The sequence below is a fragment of the Oryx dammah genome, unplaced genomic scaffold (genome assembly GCF_014754425.2).
Source record: "Oryx dammah isolate SB20612 unplaced genomic scaffold, SCBI_Odam_1.1 HiC_scaffold_17, whole genome shotgun sequence".
Classification (NCBI taxonomy): Eukaryota; Metazoa; Chordata; class Mammalia; order Artiodactyla; family Bovidae; genus Oryx; species Oryx dammah.
The window spans coordinates 66490446-66511934 of NW_024070201.1; the positions used below are offsets into that span (position 1 = coordinate 66490446).

General features: G+C 36.6%; 1 non-coding gene across 1 annotated transcript; it reads right to left on the reverse strand.

The window, feature by feature from the left end:
* Positions 1–19617: 19617 nt before the first annotated feature.
* TRNAW-CCA lies at positions 19618–19689 on the reverse strand. Its single transcript has one exon. It is a non-coding gene; the product is annotated as a tRNA-Trp (tRNA).
* Positions 19690–21489: the final 1800 nt, after the last annotated feature.

Sequence of the window (21489 nt, forward strand, 5' to 3'; positions counted from 1 at the left end):
ACTTAACATATCATGATTTCCTTTAAATACTTGTCCCCTTACTGATTTTGATATACTTGGCATGCAATCTGAACTCTGATTACTACAATTAAATTTATTCAGTGTAACATATTTTATTCCTCATATTTTTCACCAACATTCAATTCTATAGCTATATTTACAATCTCACTAAATTCTCAAAGCTTAATAATGATCACCTTATACCAGTTTACAAAATTTATTTTGATTTACCTCTTAATGTGCTATACTTTTTACTCTCTTTCTCTACCCTTCTATTAAATATCAGATTTTCCAGCACTTATGCTGTAATTATTCTATTCAATCAATATGTTATCCCTAGGCTTCTAGTACTAGCTTAACACAGTTAGTTAGGACTTCATTCTGAGAGCTCTCAAAGTTAGCATATACAAAATTTCATTATATTGAAAACATTAAGCCCCTTAAAACATTCATTGCAGTAAATGGTGCCTACATATCAAGCTACTAAAACTAGACATATGGGAGACATCTCTATCTAGTTGCTCTTCTTTACTTTCCACTCAAATTTATCTGCCTTAATGGAAAAATTCTTTTTTCATCCTTGTAGCTGAATAATCATTTTATCTCCTTAAAGCTGCAACTCAAATATTACTTCTATTAGCTCCATGCTAATTGCATCAAATATGATGAGTAATGTTGCCAAAAAGCATCTAAAACTTTAATATTTCATAAAAGTAATGAGTTAATCTTATACTGAAATAGCTTAGATTTAGGGAGCAAATAACTTCATCATTGTGTGTATGCATGCTTAGTTGCTCAGTCATATCCAACATGACATCAACTTTAAATCTATGTAAATACTAGAGAAAATGTGGTCCACATACCTTTGTTCCTGTTATTCTTTATGTGTAATATTTATTATATTAGATAGATGAATATAAGTCCTCATACAAAGGAGGAAATTTGTAGAGAACTAACATTTATTAAATCCATTCTATGTAATTGTTCAACATTCAAAACATAAACTGGTTTCCCAGGTGACACTAGTGATAAAGAATCCGCCTGCCAGTGGAGGAGATATAAGAGATGTGAGTTCAATCCCTGGATTGGGAAGATTCCCTGGAGGAGGGCATGGTAATCCACTAGTATTCTTGCGTGGAGAATCCCTACGGGCAGAGGAGCCTGGTGAGCTACAGTTCATAGGGGCACAAAGAGTCAGACATGACTGGAGTAACTTAGCATACATGCATATATAAGCTAGCTTCATTAGTTCCCATAGAAACATTTTGCATTATAATAATATAGAGTATTATATAAGACATGATACCAAAATATATAGTTTTAATATATCGTATTAAATCTTTAATTCTTGATGAGAAATTTGGGTCCAGAAATATTAACATTGTCAAATATATATCCCATTAACTTGAATTTAAGACATAAATCAAAACACATTTATTCATGAAGGTTATGTTCTTTACATATTGTATTAGTCTATATTAAAATTTAATTTTTTTAACTTCTAGAATTATTGAATTTTGATGAACATAGTACATATGTTATATGTAAAAAGAATGTATTTCCTGCAAAACTGCATTCAATAGACAAAGACATATATATTCTATGTGATTTTACATAGTTTACAAACCTTAGTTGAATCCCTTTCCTCTTCTATGTCATTTAACTAACTGGATATTTCATAAATTAGATATAAGGAAATAATTTTATATATTTTTGTGTAAAATATTTTAGGAATATATACACATATATGAATATATATATATAATGAATATATACATATAAAGACAGAAACACCATTTACAATATTAAACCATTGAATAAATAAAAAGTTAACATAAATAATTCAGCACTCATTATTTTGAATATTTTCTTCTACAATAAACAGGCAAAAACACTTAAAATTCAAGGAGCATAGTAAAGTTAAAGAAAAAAAATCAATTCTATACTTCATTAATAGGTTTGGTAAATTGTATTCCCAATGAAAGTGGAACAGAAAAGACAGAAGTGAAATTAGTATTTCATCGTGACATATTTCACTAAGTTTTCTAAGCTCTCAAGATTTTCAATTTCATCTGCTGCCTTGAATTTTATGTACTTATTTTGGAAAGGTGATAAATCAGAATTTAATATTTACAAAGTGTTTTTCAACTAGTAATAACCAATATGTCAAGTCAGTGTTACTTTATTTGATTTTAAGAGTATGGGTAAAATGTATGAGTAGTTCATCATAATAACTGATTTGATATGACAAAGTAGCTGTCTCCACCTACCAAAGCTAATCTCTTATTTTGTGTGTGTGTCAAATTGGATAATATAATAGCTTGTTGCTATAAAACTATTTAGCAACAATTAAAAAGTTGACATCCTTAAAAGAAAATGGAAGTTGGGAATGTTTCTTGTCATACTTTTCAAACATTTATATTAGTGTTGGTTAGACTATGAAATACTTTTAAACCTGGGTAACTTGATTGTAAATATAAGTTTTTGTCTTTTCAATTAACTAGAAATCATCTTAATAATTGTGGGGCTTCCCTGGTGTTTCAGTGGTAAAGAATCCACCTGTCAATGCAGGGGACATGCATTTACTCTCTGGTCAGGAAAAGTCCCACATAACACAAAGCAACTAGACCTGTGTACCACAACATACTGAGACCATGCACAGCAGTTACTGAAGCCCACACACCTAGAGCCCATGCTCTAAAACAAGAGAAATCACTGCAGTGAAAAGACATCTCCCTGCAACTAGAGAGGAGCCCCTGCTCACTGCAACTGGAGAAGGTTGATGCACAGCAATAAAGACACAGAACAGCTATAGATAAAAATAAATTTTTAAGCAAATTAATACAACTCTGACCTTAAACAGATTGCCTTCTCTCCCTAGATCTCAGCTCCTCATGCTAAAACATGTTCTGATCTAACCAGCATTTCCCTATCTAATCTGTGCATACTAGTCTTGGGGAACTTTGATTACAAAACAAAAAAATTCCCTGGTAAAATTAGTTTTTAAAGGTATGTTTATCAGTCATTCTTTTGGAGATCACAATGCATGTTCTCACTATTTTCTGCATCTTGTATTTCATTCAGTACATAATTATTTGTGTGCTATTTGCTTGGCACAGTCAGGTAGATTGCTTTTATAAAAAGTTGAGAAATACTAAAGCATAGAACAAAATGCAACAAAATTAAGTGCCTTTTAAGCTTTGCCTCATCCAATATTTTTCAAGAACATTTGATCACAGAGTATTTACGATCATGGTGCTCTCTTGTTTCCCTTCATCTCTCAGTTAAACCTGTAGTGGAAACTACTGGATAATCGGTAAATTCCACCCTAAGCAAAGTGCTATAGTAAGTAACCCCAAAAGCCATCTCTATATCACCATATTTGTAACATGCAATAAGAGGATAAAATAAGTACGTTTTCTTTTAGCCTTTTCTTCAGAAAAACGTGCTCATACCAATCATAGGGTTTTCAGATCTTTGGGATGTAAGTGCTGTCAACTGAGAAAGAAAAGAGCTGTGAGTTAAGTTTTATTTGGGGCAAAGTCAAGACTATAGCCTGGGAGAGAACATCTCAGATAGCTCTGAGTAAGGAACTTGTTTGAAGAAGTAGGGGCAAGGTCCATATAGATGGGATTTTAGTGAAGGGAGATACATGGAATAAAGCATACATTTTTGCAGAAGATTGTTGCTAGTCATAAGGAACAGATATCTCTGTTAATGACTGTAGTGCTTTTCTAGGTGCAAGAATTTGGGCTCACGAAATCTTCTCCTGAATATATCTGATTATTTGAAGTTCTTCCGATTATTTGCCAGAGCAAACTCTCTCTTTCCTGACCTCCACTCTGAACTCCTTTCAGGATATATTGAAGGTCAGTGACTGTAGTGACTACTGGCAATTCTTGTAGAGGCAAATGAAAGTGAAAGTGTTAGTTGCTCAGTCGTGTCTGACTCTTGGAGACTCCATAGACTGTAACCTGTCAGGCTCCTCTGTCCATAGGATTTCTCAGGCAACAATTCTGGAGTAGATTGCCATTTCCTTTGCCTGGGGATTTTCCTGACCCAAGGATCAAACCTACTCTTCCTGCATTACAGGAAGATTCATTACCATCTGACCACAAAGAAAGCCCCTGAGGCAAATGGCAAGTGCAAATGGAAAGTGCCAGTTTTTAGTTAGCAGTGCCAGATCCTCAGCATTTGTGTGATAACTTATTACATCCTATCTCAACTAATTATTTTTACATTGTCATAACTTTATTACTATTCATAGATTCAGTTCATTGTTCATGAAAAAGTAGAATCATAAAGCACATATGTGGTCTGAGTCTCTAAATTTTAATTTCTACCTGGTTTATAGTTTATTCTATTTATTTTTTATTTATTCAGTATATATTTCTTTATTCCTTCTTTTATATTCTGTTCATAAATAGATCATACACATACAACATTCTGTGATTATGATTAATGTTTAATTAATCACTGAGCATTATGATTCTTAACACATCATACGCATTTTCTTAACATTCCCAAAACTACTTCTGAAAGGCAGATTCCTGTGCAGAAACATATGCACCTCAGAACCAATTTTTTATTAACATTGATTCATCTTTTCTTTCTTTCTTTCCCTTCCTTCCTTTCTTTCTTTCTTCATCCTCAGTAGTATCTTAAAAAGACAGCTTTTGGAGACTGGAAAATTGTTTACAAGCCCATGTATGTTTCATTAAAAAAAAATGTAGATTCAGAATATGATTAAAGAAGAAAATCATTGACTCTAGGAGAGAAGTTAATCACACTGTATTATTAAGACATTTCTTGGACTTCCCCAGTGAATAAGAATCTACCTGCCAATGAAGGGGTCAAGGATGCAATGACTGGTTCCAGAGATTTCCATATGGCATGGAGCAACTAAGTCCATATACCACAACTACTGAGCCCCAGCTTTAGAGCCTGTGAGCCCCAATTCCTGAAGCCTGAGCACCTAGAGCCTGTACTCTGCAACAAGAGAAGCCACTGAAATGAAGAGTAACTCTACCACAACTTGAGAAAGCCAATGCAAAGCAGTGAAGACCCAGCATAGCCACTAGTAAATAAATAAAATTATTAAAAGAGACATTTCTTAACTAGTATGATATATTTGACTCAATCCAGTCATAGTTATCACTTTTGCTATTTTTTTCTTTCTTTACTTCCCTCTGAGAAACTTCACTAGTACTCTTCCACCCTTAACTTTGTTTGAATGTTGAAATGTGGTTCAGACAATGGAAACTCTTTTGTTCTCAGTACTTAAAATGTCCACCACATACAACTGATATTTAAATTGGCTGTCTGTATAACACTCACTCTTCTCAGCCCAACTCATTTTTAGGTCTCTAATTCTCTGCATTCTAAGATTTTGAACATAACCTTACTAGCCTATGAAATGAGTGCAATTGTATGGTAAATGGAACATTCTCTGGCATTGTCCTTTTTTGGGACTGGGATGAAAACTGACCTTTTTCAGTCCTGTGATTGCTGCTGAGTTTTCCAAATTTGCTGACATACTGAGTGCAGCACTTTCACAGAATCATCTTTTAGGATTTAAAGTAGCTCAGCTGGAATTCTAATACCTCCACTAGCTTTGTTCGTGGTAATGCTTCCTAAGGCTCACTTGACATCACACTTCAGTATGTGTGGCTCTAGGTGAGTGACCATACCACCATGGTTTTCTGGGTAATTGAGACCTTTTTCGTATAGTTGTTTTGTCCATTCTTGCACCTCTTCTAAATCTCTTCTGCTTCTGTTAGGTCCTTACCATTTCTGTACTTTATCATGCCCATCTTGCATGAAAAATTCCCTTGATATCTCCAAAGATCTCTAGTCTTTCTCTATTGTTTTCCTCTATTTCCCTGCATTGTTCACAGAAGATGGCCTTTTTATTTCTCCTTGCTATTCTCTGGAACTCTGCATTCAGTTTGGTATATCTTCCCCTTTCCCCTTTGCCTTTTGCTTCTCCTCTTTCTTCTGCTATTTGTAAAGCCTCCTCAGAAAACTGTTTTGCCATCTTGCATTTCTTTTTCTTTGAGACAGTTTTGGCCACTGCCTCTTGCACAGTGTTACAAACATCTGTCCACAGTTCTTCACACTTTCTGTCTAACAGATCTAATATACTGAATCTATTTGTCACCTCCACTGTATAATCATCAGTTCAGTTCAGCTCAGTTCAGTCACTCAGTCATGTTCGACTCTTTGCGACCCCATGAATTGCAGCATGCCAGGCCTCCCTGTCCATCACCAACTCCCGGAGTTCACTCAGACTCACGTCCATCTAGTCAGTGATGCCATCCAGCCATCTCATCCTCTGTCATCCCCTTCTCCTCCTGCCCCCAATCCCTCCCAGTATCAGGGTCTTTTCCAATGAGTCAATTCTTTGAATGAGGTGGCCAACGTATTGGAGTTTCAGCTTCAGCATCAGTCCTTCCAATGAATACCCAGGACTGATCCCCTTTAGGACAGACTGGTTGGATCTCTTTGCAATTCAAGGGACTCTCAAGAGTCTTCTCCAACACCACAGTTCAAAAGCATCAGTTCTTCAGTGCTCAGCTTTCTTCACCATTCAACTTTCACATCCATACATGACCACTGTAAAAATCATAGCCTTGACTATAATCATAAGGGATTTGAAATCCTTCGAGGTAGGGCTCATCTGTGTGACAACTGAGAACTTCCAGATGTACAAGTTGGGTTTAGAAAAGGCAGAGGAATGAGAGATCAGATTGCCTGCATTTATTGAATCATAGAGAAAGCAAGATATTCAAGAAAAACATCTACTTCAGCTTCATTGGCCACACTAAAACCTTTAACTGTGTGGATCACATAATTCTATGGGAAATTCTTAAAGAGTTGGGAATACCAGACCACATCACCTGTATCCTGAGAAACCTGTGTCTGGGTTCAATAAGCAACAGTTAGAACAGGACATGGAACAATGACTCGTTTAATATTTTGAAAGGAGTAGGTCAAGGCTGTATCTTGTCACCCTGATTATTTAACTTCTATGCAGAGTATGTCATGCGAAATATTAGGCTGAATGGATCACAAGCTGAAATCAAGATTGCCAAGAGAAATAACAACCTCAGATATGCAGATGATACCACTCTAAATGGCAGAAAGTAAAGAAGAACTAGAGAACCTCTTGATGTGGGTGAAAGAGGAGGGTGACAATGCTGGCTTAAAACCCAGCATTCAAAAAATGAAGATCATGGCATCCATCCTATCACTTCATGTCAAAGAGAAGGGGAAAATATGGAAGCCATGACAGATTTTATTTTCTTGGGCTCCAAGATCACTGTGGACAGTAACTGCAGCCATAAAATTATAAGAGGCTTGCTCCTTAGAAGGAAAGCTTTGACAAAACTAGCATGCATGTGTATGTGCTCAGTTATGTCCAACTCCCTGCAACCCCATGGACTGTAGCCTTCTAGGCTCCTCTCTCTTAGACAGCATAACGAAAAACAGAGTCATTACTTTACCAACAAAAGTCCACAAACTCAAAGCTATAGTTTTTCTAGTAGTCACATACTGATGTGAGAGTTGCACCATAAAGAAGGCTGAGTGCTGAAAAATTGATACTTTGGAATTGTGGTGCTGAAGACCTTTGATAATCTCTTGGACTGAAAAGAGATCAAACCAATCAATCCTAAAGGAAATCAACACTGAATATTCATCAGAAGGACTGATGCTGAAGTTGAAGCTCCAATATTTTGGCCACCTGATGAGAAGAGCCAACTCATTGGAAAAGACCCTGATTCTAGGAAAGACTGAAGTCAAAAGTAGAAGGGAGCAGCAGAGGATGAGATAGTTAGATAGCATCACCAACTCAATAGACATGAAACTGAGCAAACTCCAGGAGTTAGTGAAGGACAGGAAAGCCTGGCGAGCTGCAGTCAGGGGGTCAGATTTGAATATGACTTAGTGACTGAACAACAACAACATAGCTAGGAGAAACAAACATATATCATGCCTACAGAAAAAATTGATTAATCCATATTTAATAAGTAGATAAGTTCATATAGCAGTTCACCTAGCTTCCATGTAAAAAAACATGCAAGGAGCGGAACAATGCTTAAAAGTAGTCCAAAGAATTTAAGGTTCAAAAGAGCAGAATTGTCTGCCATTTACCAGGAGACTTTTGCATCCTCTTTCACTTACTAAAGACATTTGATATTCACATTTTCATATTTTGCCCCAGAAATCAAGTTTAAACACTGGTTTAAGCATGTAAAACACATTGTCTAATTGATGGAGGTTACAATTACCAAGAGGAAAAACATGATCAATTAAATAAATACAATGCATTGTGATATCAGTTCAGTCCCTCAGTCGTGTCTGACACTTTGCAACCCCATGGACTGCAGCACACCAGACTTCCCTCTCCATCACCAACTCCCAGAGCTTACTCAAACTCATGTCCATCAAGTCAGTGATGCCCTTCAACCATCTCATCCTCTGTCATCCCCTTCTCCTCCTGCCTTCACTCTTTCCCAGCATCAGAGTCTTTTCCAATTGTGACACAGTTAAGCATAAAGAATAGTAAGGAAATTAATGGAGTACAAGCAAATTGGCTGCATAAGAACCTTTCCTTTAGTTGCCATTTGGACTGTATTCTTGAAATATCCATAGAAATTCACCAGGAAATGAGAAAGGGATGAATATGGGAAAATCTTTTAAGTAGACAGTCTTTTGCTATGTTTAGGAAAAGGTACCTGGAGTTTCAAAACAGATTTAAAGGATGAAATTCAGTAGGCATAATGAAATGAAGACTAATTAATGTCATTACATTTGTTCCATTGTAGTTGACTAAATGTATGTGAACATTAAATTCATTAATATATGAATGTTCTTAGACCAGTGACTAGCACCCAGTGTTATATAAGTATCAATGCTATCATTATTAGTATTCTTATGAGTAGTAGATTTCTAGTTTTTGGTTCCTAATCTTAAAGAATAATCAAAGTGATTATTTAAAAACCTACTCAAATTTTAACATAACTCGTTCACATTGTCTTGTCTTCCTATTTTTTGAAAGCACTGAAGAATATAGTATTTCTCCATAAAAAATGAAAAATCTTCCCATTTATTTAAGTTTCTACTGCATAAATTCCATATAATGCTTTAACATTTCAATTTTAAGTATGTTAAAACTGAATAAGCCATTTGAATATCATCTAGCAGTGAATATTGGATGAGTTTCAAAATTCTATTTGAATGCCACATGAGGAAGGATAGTGAGAACAGATATTAAATATTCAATTAAAAAGATTATGGAAGATAACCCTAATAAAGATGACAAAGGTATGATCAACACCCTCCCAGGAGATGCCTTTGAATTCCTTGCATTACTGCAGTCCACAGAAGAAAATGTCACTATGTTATTCTGAGCTTCATGTCATACACAAATGTACATAGTTTCCAGTTACATTAACATAGGTTAGTGGCAGTTTGATCACATGCTGCAAAGTTGCTTAAAAAAACTTAAATCAGATTCCTAAGGAACTGAGCTTGTGGGTTTGTGTGTGTGTGTGTGTGTATTTTAAATCTTAACCTCTTGTCAGCATGTTTTTACAGGAATTTTCCCAGACCATTAGTTTTATGGGTCATTGCCAAGTAGCATATTCCATCTTTTTACCATCTGGGACTATCTGAAGACAAGACAAGTGCAGGCTTACAGAATGAATTTGAATCCACATATATAATTTATGGTGCCTGAGAAGACTCTTGAGAGTCCCTTAGACTGCAAGGTGATCAAACCAGTCAATCCCAAAGGAAATCAACCTGGAATATTCATTGGAAGGATTGATGCTGAAGCTGAAACTCCAATACATTAGCCACCTGATGTGAGGAGCTGATTCACTGGAAAAGACCATTATGCTAGGAAAGACTGAAGGCAAAAGGAGGAGGGCGCAGCCCAGGATGAGATGTTTAAATAACATCACCGACTCAATGGACGTGAATCTGAGCAAACTTCAGAAGATTATGGAGGACAGAGGAGACTGATGTGCTGCAGTCCATGGGGTCACAGGGAGTTGGACATGACTTAGCGACTGAACAAGAACAACAATATAATTCATATATTCAAAAGAGGGGTCACACTTTGAGAATTCCTGGGATGATTTTCCACAAAATCTGACATTCTGGAGAGAGCTCCTTCTTCATTTAAGATCAGTAATATTAAAGCAATCTAAGACACCCAGAATTTTCTGGCTAGGCCTTCTGTCAATTTCAAACCTACCATGAGGTATTTTTAATGGCATTTACTGTTCGCTTCTCCCTCGGTGCTTACACATTGCACTTGCTGACTCAGATGACAAAGCTGAAACAGAAAGACAAAATAAAATTCTTACCAAATGCCTTATTCTCACAATTTCTGTTTCTCATTATCTGGCTCTTTCAGTCTCACTCCTGGTTTCTACTCCTCATCCATAGTTTTCATATCCACCACTACTTTGGCCTTCTGGAAGCCAATTTTTTTCTAAGATATCTAAATCCATCCAAATTCATTGCTTTTTATATTACAGAGAATACCCACTCACTGATTTCAATGAAATTAAAGGAATTTATTTTTAGTTACTGTTGGTCAATATTTTCTTTATATATACTGAGGTCTATAACTCTTTATTGTTACTTCTAGACTGCAGAAATCTTCTCTCTCCAACTGAGCCACATTTCTTTTTATTTATTTCTGGCTGTGCCAGATCTTCATTACTGTACAAGTACTTCCTCTAGTTGTGGTGAGTGGGGGCTACTCTCTAGTTGAGGTGGTGGGTTTCTCATTGCAGTGGCTTCTCTTGTTACAGAGCAGGAGCTCCAAGGTGCATGGGTTTCAGTAGTTGTGGCTCCCGGGCTCTAGAGCACAAGCCTAATGGCTGTGGTGCACAGGCTTAGCTGCTCTGCAGCATGTGAGAACTTCCTGGATCAGGGATCAAACCCATGTTTCCTGCACTGACAGGCAGATTCTTCACCACTGACCCACCAGGGGAGCTCTAAATTGCTTTTAGATATTAGAAAATAATAGACAAAATATCTTGCCAGATAAATGGTTGAAAGAGACTGATAAATTAGTTGATCATTATTCAGTTCAGTTCTGTTCAGTCGCTCAGTCATGTCCGACTCTATGAGACCCCATGAATTGCAGCATGCCAGGCCTCCCTGTCCATCACCAACTCCCGGAGTTCACCCAAACTCATGTCCATCAAGTCGCTGATGCCATCCAGCCATTTCATCCTCTGTCGTCCCCTTCTCCTCCTGCCCCCAATCCCTCCCAGCATCAGAGCCTTTTCCAATGTGTCAACTCTTCACATGAGGTGGCCAAAGTACTGGAGTTTCAGCTTTAGCATCATTCCTTCCAAAGAACACCCAGGAATCATCTCCTTTAGAATGGACTGGTTGGATCTCCTTGCAGTCCAGAGGACTCTCAAGAGTCTTCTCCAACACCACAGTTCAAAAGCATCAATTCTTCAGTGCTCAGCTTTCTTCACAGTCCAACTCTCACCTCCATACATGACCACAGGAAAAACCATACCCTTGAATAGATGGATCTTTGTTGGAAAAGAACTGTCTCTGCTTTTGAATATGCTATCTAGATTGGTCATAACTTTTCTTCCAAGGAGCAAGCATCTTTTAATTTCATGGCTGCAGTCACCATCTGCAGTGATTTTGGAGCCCAAAAAAATAAAGTCTGACATGCTTTCCACTGTTTCCCCATCTATTTCCCAAGAAGTGATGGGACCAGATGCCATGATCTTCATTTTCTGAATGTTGAGCTTTAAGCCAACATTTTCACTCTCTTCTTTCACTTTCATCAAGAGGCTCTTTAGTTCCTCTTCACTTTCTGCCATAAGGGTGGTGTCATCTGCATATCTGAGTTTATTGATATTTCTCCCGGCAATCTTGATTCCAGCTTGTACTTCTTCCCTCCCAGCATTTCTCATGATGTACTCTGCATATAAGTTAAATAAGCAGGGTGACAATATACAGCCTTGATGTACTCCTTTTCCTATTTGGAACTAGTCTGTTGTTCCATGTCCAGTTCTAACTATTGCTTCCTGACCTGCATATAGGTTTCTCAAGAGGCCGGTCAGGAAGACCTGGTAATGGTCTTCGATTACTATGGTCTGGTATTCCCATCTCTTACAGAATTTTCCACAGTTTATTGTGATCCACATAGTCAAAGGCTTTGGCATAGTCAATAAAGCAGAAGTAGATGTTTTTCTGGAACTCTCTTCCTTTTCCCGTGATCCAGCAGATGTTAGCAATTTGATCTCTGGTTCCTCTGCCTTTTCTAAAACCAGCTTTAACATCTGGAAGTTCAGGGTTCACATATTGCTGAAGCTTGGCTTGGAGAATTTTGAGCATTACTTTGCTAGCATGTGAGATGAGTGCAATTGTGCGGTAGTTTGAGCATTCTTTGGCATTGCCTTTCTTTGGGATTGGAATGAAAACTGACTTTTCCACTCCTGTGGCCACTGCTGAGTTTTCTAAATTTGCTGGCATATTGAGTGCAGCACTTTCACAGCATCATCTTTCAGGATTTGAAATAGCTCAACTGGAATGCCATCACCTCTGCTAGCTTTGTTCGTAGTGATGCTTTCTAAGGCCCACTTGACTTCACATTCCAGGATGTCTGGCTCTAGATGAGTGATCACACCATCATGATTATCTGGGTCATGAAGATATTTTTTGTGCAGTTCTTCTGTGTATTCTTGCCACCTCTTCTTAATATCTTCTGCTTTTGTTAGGTCCATACCATTTATGTCCTTTATTGAGCCCATCTTTGCATGAAATATTACCTTGGTATCTATAATTTTAGAACTAAAACCCCCAAAAGATGTCATTTTCATTATAGGGGACTGGAATGCAAAAGTAGGAAGTCAAGAAACACCTGGGGTAACAGGCAAATTTGGCATTGGAATACAGAATGAAGCAGGGCAAAGGCTAATAGAGTTTTGCCAAGAGAATGCACTGGTCTTACCAAACACCGTCTTCCAATAACACAAGAGAAGACTCTATGGACATCATCAAATGATCAACACAGAAATCAGATTGATTATATTCTTTGCAGCCAAAGATGGAGAAGCTCTATACTGTCAGGAAAAACAAGACTGGGAGCTGACTGTGGCTCAGATCATGAACTCCTTATTGCCTAATTCAGACTTAAATTGAAGAAAGTAGGGAAAACCACTAGACCATTTAGGTATGACCTAAATCAAATTCCTTATGATTATACAGTGGAAGTGAGAAACATATTTAAAGGACTAGATGTGATAGATAGAGTGCCTGATGAACTATGGATGGAAGTTCGTGATATTGTACAGGAGACAGGGATCAAGACCATCCCCATGGAAAAGAAATGCAAAAAAGCAAAATGGCTGTCTGGGGAGGGCTTACAAATAGCTGTGAAAAGAAGAGAGGCGAAAAGCAAAGGAGAAAAGGAAAGATATAAGCATCTGAATGCAGAGTTCCAAAGAATAGCAAGGAGAGCTAAGAAAGTCTTCCTCAGCAATCAATACAAAGAAATAGAGGAAAACAACAGAGTGGGAAAGACTAGAGATCTCTTCAAGAAAATTAGAGATACCAAGGGAACATTTCATGCAAAAATTATCATTATTACTATAACTCAAAAGTTTTAGAAATATCTTTTGGATGAAAATCCTCATACACACTGTTCTCTGAGAAGAAATTAAGAGTCTAATGCAAAAGAAAAGCAAATCAAATAAGATAATTATTATAAAAGAGGCTTAATTGCTCTGAAAATGTTGTCTCCTTAAAAAATATGGTTCAGTTCAGTTCAGTCACTCAGTCATGTCTGACTCTTTGTGACCCCATGGACTGCAGCACTCCAGGCCTCCCTGTCCATCAGCATCTCTCAGAGTTTACCCAAACGCATGTCCATTGAGTCGGTGATGTCATTCAATCATCTCATCCGCTGTTGGCCCCTTCTCCTCCCGCCGTCAATCTTTTCTTTTTTTAAAAAAATTTTACTTTATTTTACTTTACAATACTGTATTGGTTTTGCCATACATCAACATGAGTCTGCCACAGGTGTACACGTGTTCCCAATCCTGAACCCCCCTCCCACCTCCCTCCCCATACCATCTCTCTGGGTCATCCCAGTGCACCAGCCCCAAGCATCCTGTATCCTGCATCAAACTTAGACTGGTGTTTCGTCTCTTATATGATATTATACATGTTTCAATGCCATTCTCCCAAATCATCCCACCTTCTCCCTTTCCCACAGAGTCCAAAAGACTATTCTATACATCTGTATCTCTTTTGATGTCTTTCAATCTTTTCCAGCATCAGGATCTTTTCAAATGAGTCAGCTCTTTGCATCAGGAGGCCAAAGTATTGCAGTTTCAACTTTAACATCAGTCCTTCCAATGAACACGCAGGCCTGATCTCCTTTAGGATGGACTGGTTGGATCTCCTTGCAGCCCAAGGAATTTCAAGAGTTTTCTCGAACACCACAATTGAAAAACATCAATTCTTCGGAGCTCAGTTTTCTTTATAGTCCAGCTCTCACATCCTTACATGACTACAGGAAAGACCATAGTTTGACTAGGTGGATCTTTGTTGGCAAAATAATGCTTCTGCTTTTTAATATGCTATCTAAATTGGTCATAACTTTCCTTCCAAAGAGTAAGTGTCTTTTAATTTCATGGCTGCAGTTACCATCTGCAGTGATTTTGGAGCCCAGAAAAATAGCCTTTCACTGTTTCCATTGTTTCCCGATCTATTTGCCCTGAAGTGATGGAACCAGATGCCATGATCTTCGTTTTCTGAATGTTGAGCTGTAAGCCAACTTTTTCACTCTCCTCTTTCACTTTCATCAAGAGGCTTTTTAGTTCCTCTTCACTTTCTGCCATAAGGGTGGTGTCATCTGCATATCTGAGGTTATTGATATTTCTCTTGGCAATCTTGATTCCAGCTTGCGCTTCCTCCATCCCAGTGTTTCTCATGATGTACACACTGTGAATATGGTATACTATATAACAGATCACCTTGGTTTGCCTTAAAGTATCAAACTGGGATTTCATAATTATTTCTTTCAATTATAAAAGCAAAATAGTTCATGAATCACTTAATGTCACAGAATTAGAAACTACACAGTGTTCCATGTCTCAAATCCTTTTTAAAAATCTTTATCCTTTATTGTTCTCTGACAACAATCTCTGTAGGCAGTGACCACGATCTGAACCCCACAGGACGGCAGTAGATATTCTAAATCCTTTGTATCTGTTTTTTTGCAATAAGCCTCAATATTAGTGAGTCTCAGGTGACTCCTTTTCTCTCTCATAAGAAAGATTATCTTCCAAACCACTTAAGCATGACTTTGTATGATCAATAGGAAGACACTCTTTTGCTCAGAATATGGTGAACTGTCTATAGAAGCAACCAAGAAATCATACTCATTTTCCCCCCACAAATGGAAAAACAGAAATTTTGCCAGTGTAAACATTTTCCTTCTTTTTTTATAATAAGGTAAATATTTGTCTTTTGATAATCAGTCTTAACAACTCTAAAAATCCTAAGTATATCTTAGGACATATATTGTATATATAGCTGCTGATTGAACAAATTATAAAGTTACAGGAACCATTATTAACTTAAGACAATTATGTACAATTTTCCCTTTATTTTCCTGCATTTCTAGCAGAATTTTTATCTTTCCATTGAAGCACTGCATTACTGATGATTATATAATTTATGAAAACAACAAAATCTTCTGTTGATGGAACACTGTAATTAATAGGGAGTTAAATATCAAGGTTTTGCTCTGATAACAAGGTAGGATCTTTTGTTGTGGCATATTTACATTTCCAAATATGTTGTCACTATTCATAATTTATGAGCCAAGTAAAGTTATGATTTAGCACTAAACTAACTCTAAAGGCTGTGTGTATGTGCAACTCAGTCATGTCTGATCCTTTGCAATCTCATGGACTATAGCCCGCCAGGCTCCTCTGTCCATAGGATTTTTCCAGGGAAGAATACTGGAGTGGGTTGCCACATCCTTCTGCAGGGGATTTTCCCAATCCAGGGATCAAACTTACATTTCTTACATCTCCTGCATTGGCAGGTGGGTTCTTTACCACTGGCGCCACCTGGGAAGCAACTCTAAAGGCTATAAATATCTTATATACTCATAAAATGAGAAGACCAACTGACATGTTCCTAAGATCTTAAAAAAACTGCTTAGATACACTGAATATGAATTTTTCACTAGGAAAGGAGAGTGAATTCATCCTTAAACTCTCATTTCCAAAATCTAAATTGATTTTAACAACAAAAAATGTTAAAGTTAAATATTTCTCTCTAATATGATCCTTCCCTACATTATTAAAGTATTAAAAATAATTGTGCTTATTATTATAATAATACTGGGAGTCCAAACACAATAAGTATCAATAGGTAAAAATTGCAATCTACATTTATTTAACTGAATGAGACAGAAGACAATAATTCCATAATAATTTATATAATTATTTGAAATATTTTATATTCTCCATAATGTAATAATGGTGATTATTTTCCTTCTACCTAAATCAATCTAATGCTCAATAAGGAGTCCTTATATACAAGTGAGAATGAATTTTTGATCATAGCAGTGTTAAAAATGCAAGAGATCTTAAACACTATTTTATCTGAACCCTTCATTTTGCTTCTTAGAAAGCTGAGATCAAGTGGCTTTGTCCAAGTGAAAACAGTGTTCAAACAAGCCCTTGAGGACTTGGTCTCAATTTGATCAATACTGGGTCATAGCTCATAGCCTCTGAAATTCTTTCAAAAGAGAAGAATTTGGGATCAACATGCAGGGAAATTAAAGAAAAAAAGTATAAGTAATTGGTCATCAAAAACTATAAGTTTCAATTTAGTAATTGGTCTCATATCATAGTCCATTTATAGCTCATATACTCTAAAATTCTTTCAAAAGAGAACAGTTTGGGATGAGAATGCAGAGAAATAAAAAAAGAAAACAGTACAAGCAATTGGTCATCAAAAACTATAATTTTCAATGTAGCAACTGATCTCATAATAAAGCTCATATTCTCTGAAATTCTTCCCAAAGAGAAGAGCTTGGGATGAGAATGCAGGGAAATTTAAAAAAAAAAGAAAAACAGTACAACCAATTGGTCATCAAAACCTGTGCATTTCAGTTTAGCAATTGCTCTTGTTTCATAGTCTATGCATCAGTCAGGGTTTCATCTTCTACCACAGAAAGTCTCTTTCCCTTTCTCTCTCTGTATATTTATAGGACAGATATTGCCAAAACCTTTTTTTTTGTTTGTTTGTTTTCTTTATTGTCTCTGGACTATTCTTTTCCTGGTCCTTTCACTAGTGATATCAGACTCTTCTTGGAGCTATTTTTTGTACGTGCCTATTGATGGGCCTAGGTTGTAAATTTCTTCAGGACCCTGTCCAAAATACATAATAAAACCAAAACTAACTGGGTTTTGATTTTCAAGTTGTTAGGTAGTTAGAATAGGAAAAAGGAGCCCAAATGGCTGTGGCTAAAAGATGAAGAAACAGAAAAGCCTGTGAAAATGGCACAAATAAATATAATAAAATATATTTTATTTTATTGAACAAAAATAAATCCTCGAGCTAGAGTGAGAACTTCAGGTGAAACAAACACTCCCCCTTCTTGGCCAGCCCAATTTGCATAGGGCAGGCTCAAGGAGGAGAGGAGAAAAACATAAAATGAGGAAGCAAAGACTGACTAAGGCCTCTCCTTTTGGGTCGGCCTGCCCTCAAGCCTCAAGGGTGTACTACACTTTTCTTGCCAAATAAAACCGAGCTATAACCAAGCTGTAACACTAGTCCACTGTTTCAAATCTTTGCTGTCGTGAGACAGAACAGAGGAAATTACAAACTCCCTTGACATATCGATGAGGGTCTTGGGGGGCTACCTTTTTTTGCCGTCTTTTAGAGTCTTCTTATGTTTGTTTGCTTGATTATGTTCAAGTTTTTTATGTGAAACTGGGAGGGTCTAGGAGGAAAAGGACTACTCTATCACATGAGAACAGGGAGTTAAGGATGACCTTTAAGTCTTGCTGGTGTAAAAGGGCACCTTGTGAAGGTGTGTAAGGAGTGATGTACTCTGAGAAGAATCTGTCCTTTCCTGTGAGTTTCCTGTATGGAAGGGCATTCCAAATATGAACAAAGGCTGGAAGGATTGAAAATGCAGAACTAAGGAATGATAAGTAGTGTGGGGAAATCTGTAGCACATATTGCAGGAATCCACCCATATCCACCCATAGACCCGCATCAATATGCAGGTCTACATATCGATGCCAGCAGAGGGAACTTCTGGAGATTTAATGCTGGAAGCAACCTTTAGCCAATGATGTAACTCATTGTTGTTTAATTGCTAAGTCACATCCAATTATTTTGTTACCCCATGGGCTATAGCTGGCCAGGCTCTGCTGTCCATGGGATTTTCCAGGCAAGAATACTGGAGTGGGTTGCCATTTCATTCTCCAGGGGATCTTCCTAACCCAGGGATCAAACCTGGGCCTCCTGCATTTACAGGCTGATTCTTTACCACTGAGCCATCTGGGAAGCCCAATGATGTAGTAGGAAATGACCTTAGCTTCCTCATTCACAGTTGGGATAACTGATGTAAACTGTTTACAGTGGTTTTAGAGAGAAGTCTAAAACTACTGAGGTACTGATCTCATGTCCCACAGTATACAATGATTATTTGATTTAAAAACTTCATGTATCACCAAATTCCACTCCCAGCCACACTTTTCATTCTAGAAGATTTGCAAATATATGCCATAACTCCATGATGCCGGAGAAACTCTATCTCCAAAACTTTTCCCAGCGAAATTCAATACTAGAACATCAATTACTTTCTTGCTTCATACACAGAAAATAATGACATGTATGAAAATTTTTAATTTCACTTACATATTTTACTTTGAAACATATTTTTCACCCTTGAATTACCTGAAGGAAACCTGGGGAGCTACAAGGCCTAACTGAGAATCCTAGGCTTGAATCTTATAATTAACTGTTTTTGTTACAAAAGTTAAAGGATATTCAACTGATAGTAAGGTCATTTAGTACTTCTGTATATTTCTATCCAGATTAAATTAAGTAACTCAGATCACCATTGTTTTATTAAAATGGCCCTTGGGTTTCTCTCTTTTCAAACATAAATACCAAATACTTAAAATGGTCTATGATGTAAGATTCCTGTGTTGTAAGGCCCATGTTTATTGCTTGAATCAGAATTTAAATATTCTGTGGACCTTAATCCTTGATTGAATCTTTTACAATGTGATGTATAAAACTAAAATATGGATTTAAAGACAAGCTGTATCACTTCAGGATTCCATGATAATGTGCACACTAGTATATCATTATGAGCCTCAGCTTCTTTTCTCAAAAACATTATTCGGTAAACTTTATTGGTAAAGCAAAATTTTTTTGTTTCTATATAGTGTATAGTGAAGTCGCTCAGTCATGTCCGACTCTTTGCAACCCCATGGACTGTAGCCTACCAGGCTTCTCCATCCATGGGATTCTCCAGGCAAGAATACTGGAGTGGGTTACCATTTCCTTCTCCAGGGGATCTTCCCGACCCAGGGATCGAACCTGGGTCTCCTGCATTGGAGGCAGATGCTTTAACCTCTGAGCCACCAGGGAAGCCCCTGAAGTATAATTGACATATAACATCATACTAGTTGCAGGTGTTCAACATAATGATTCAATATTAGTATATATTGAGACATGATCCTCATGATGTATCTGTCACCATCCATTGTAATAATTATTTTTTCCTTGGGATAAGAGTTTTGAAGATCTACTCTCTTAGCAACTTTCAAATATGCAATTCAATATTATTAACTATAGCCACCATCTCAGCTTCTTCATCTTTAAAGCAAGAATCTTTAAAGTAAGCTTTTCCTGCCTGCCTCAGAAAAGTTGTAAAGAAGAAATGGGATGGTTTATATGAGCATATTTTCTAGAGTTCCCATAGAACTCATTCTTATAATCATCAATATTAAAATCACTATTAAGATGATATTCCCAAAGGTCAGCTAGAATATTTAAGTTATCTCTCAGACTCACTGTTTTCTATCTCATTCAATCTCAGCCTTTCAAAATGTTACTCAGAGCTTTCCAAAAAGCTCTATTTGTGAAACTGTTAGTTTGATTACACTAACATACAAATCTAGAGTCTAAATGGTTTCACAGATTCATGAGCTATGATACCTTGATGTGGAATTCACAGAGTCAATAAAAACTGTCAAATAAACTCATATTTTATTTGTGTTCCATTGACAGTTTCATTTATAATTTCAGAAAAATGTTATGTTTTAGGATATTTATATCCCTGGCCTTAGTCACAGCTGTGTTATCTCATGTAAAAACACATGAGAACACTTTATGAGGGGTTAGTCATTCAGGAATATATATATAAAAAAAGATACTTCCTGTATTCCCAAGTTATTGAGGTTCATTAGAAAGAACAAAGATTTGGGTTTCAGACTGTCAGATTGAAATGCCTCTTCTGAGTGTTATGACTTCTATGACCTTTGGTCACAAAACTTTCAAACTCCCTAAGTTCATTATTATTGCTTATAAAAATGACATGATATAAACATGGTTGTAACTTTCTTGGTAGTGCTTGTGGCTTGTAGTACCCTAAAGCACCATTAAATTACATGCTCTAGCTATTTCTTGAGTATGATTAAAATCTTTATATATTACTTAATAATCATGTGGACCATATCATTTGAATGAGCTGAAATTATGTGTAAATATGTAAACACTGTAAAGGTACCTAATTAGTACGTACAATGGCAAGTACTTATTACTTATTTTTTCAATCAGAATTCCATGTCAAAATTTTTGTACATAATGCTATTCTTATTTTTCAAATGAGAAAACTGAAAATCAGAGATTAAGAAATCTGCCTATGTGGTCCCTCTGAGTGTACAAAAATATTCATTTATATCTGGAAATGTAAATATTTAATATATTACATTCAGCAAAATTATTTTGAAAATCTCTAAGAATTCTGATTACCTGCTTTTAAACAGACTTTCTCAAATTTTCTTAATGGTAATCAAACCTTCTATGATGGAAGAAACCTCAGAAACATACAATAAAAGACATTTAGGGGAAAAGGCATATTCTGTTATTTAGAACAAGTCTATAGTTTCAGTAGAGTGTGTTTCTAACTTACAAAATCTTCCTCCTTCAAAGAGGAAAAACATGTTTTCTGCAAGCTAGAGATTCCACAATCCAAAATGTTAAAAGCAACTTTTGTATCACCTGTTCAATTTAGAACTGATGACATGGAGACCCAGATTTCAGCTTTCTGCCCACCTCAACACAATGGGAATCTGGATTCTTGTGATCTTCTTGGTGCTATGATTCCCTTTAAAGTCCCATGATGACTGTGAAATTACAGAGATTCTGGTAAAGAAAGTGCAGTCA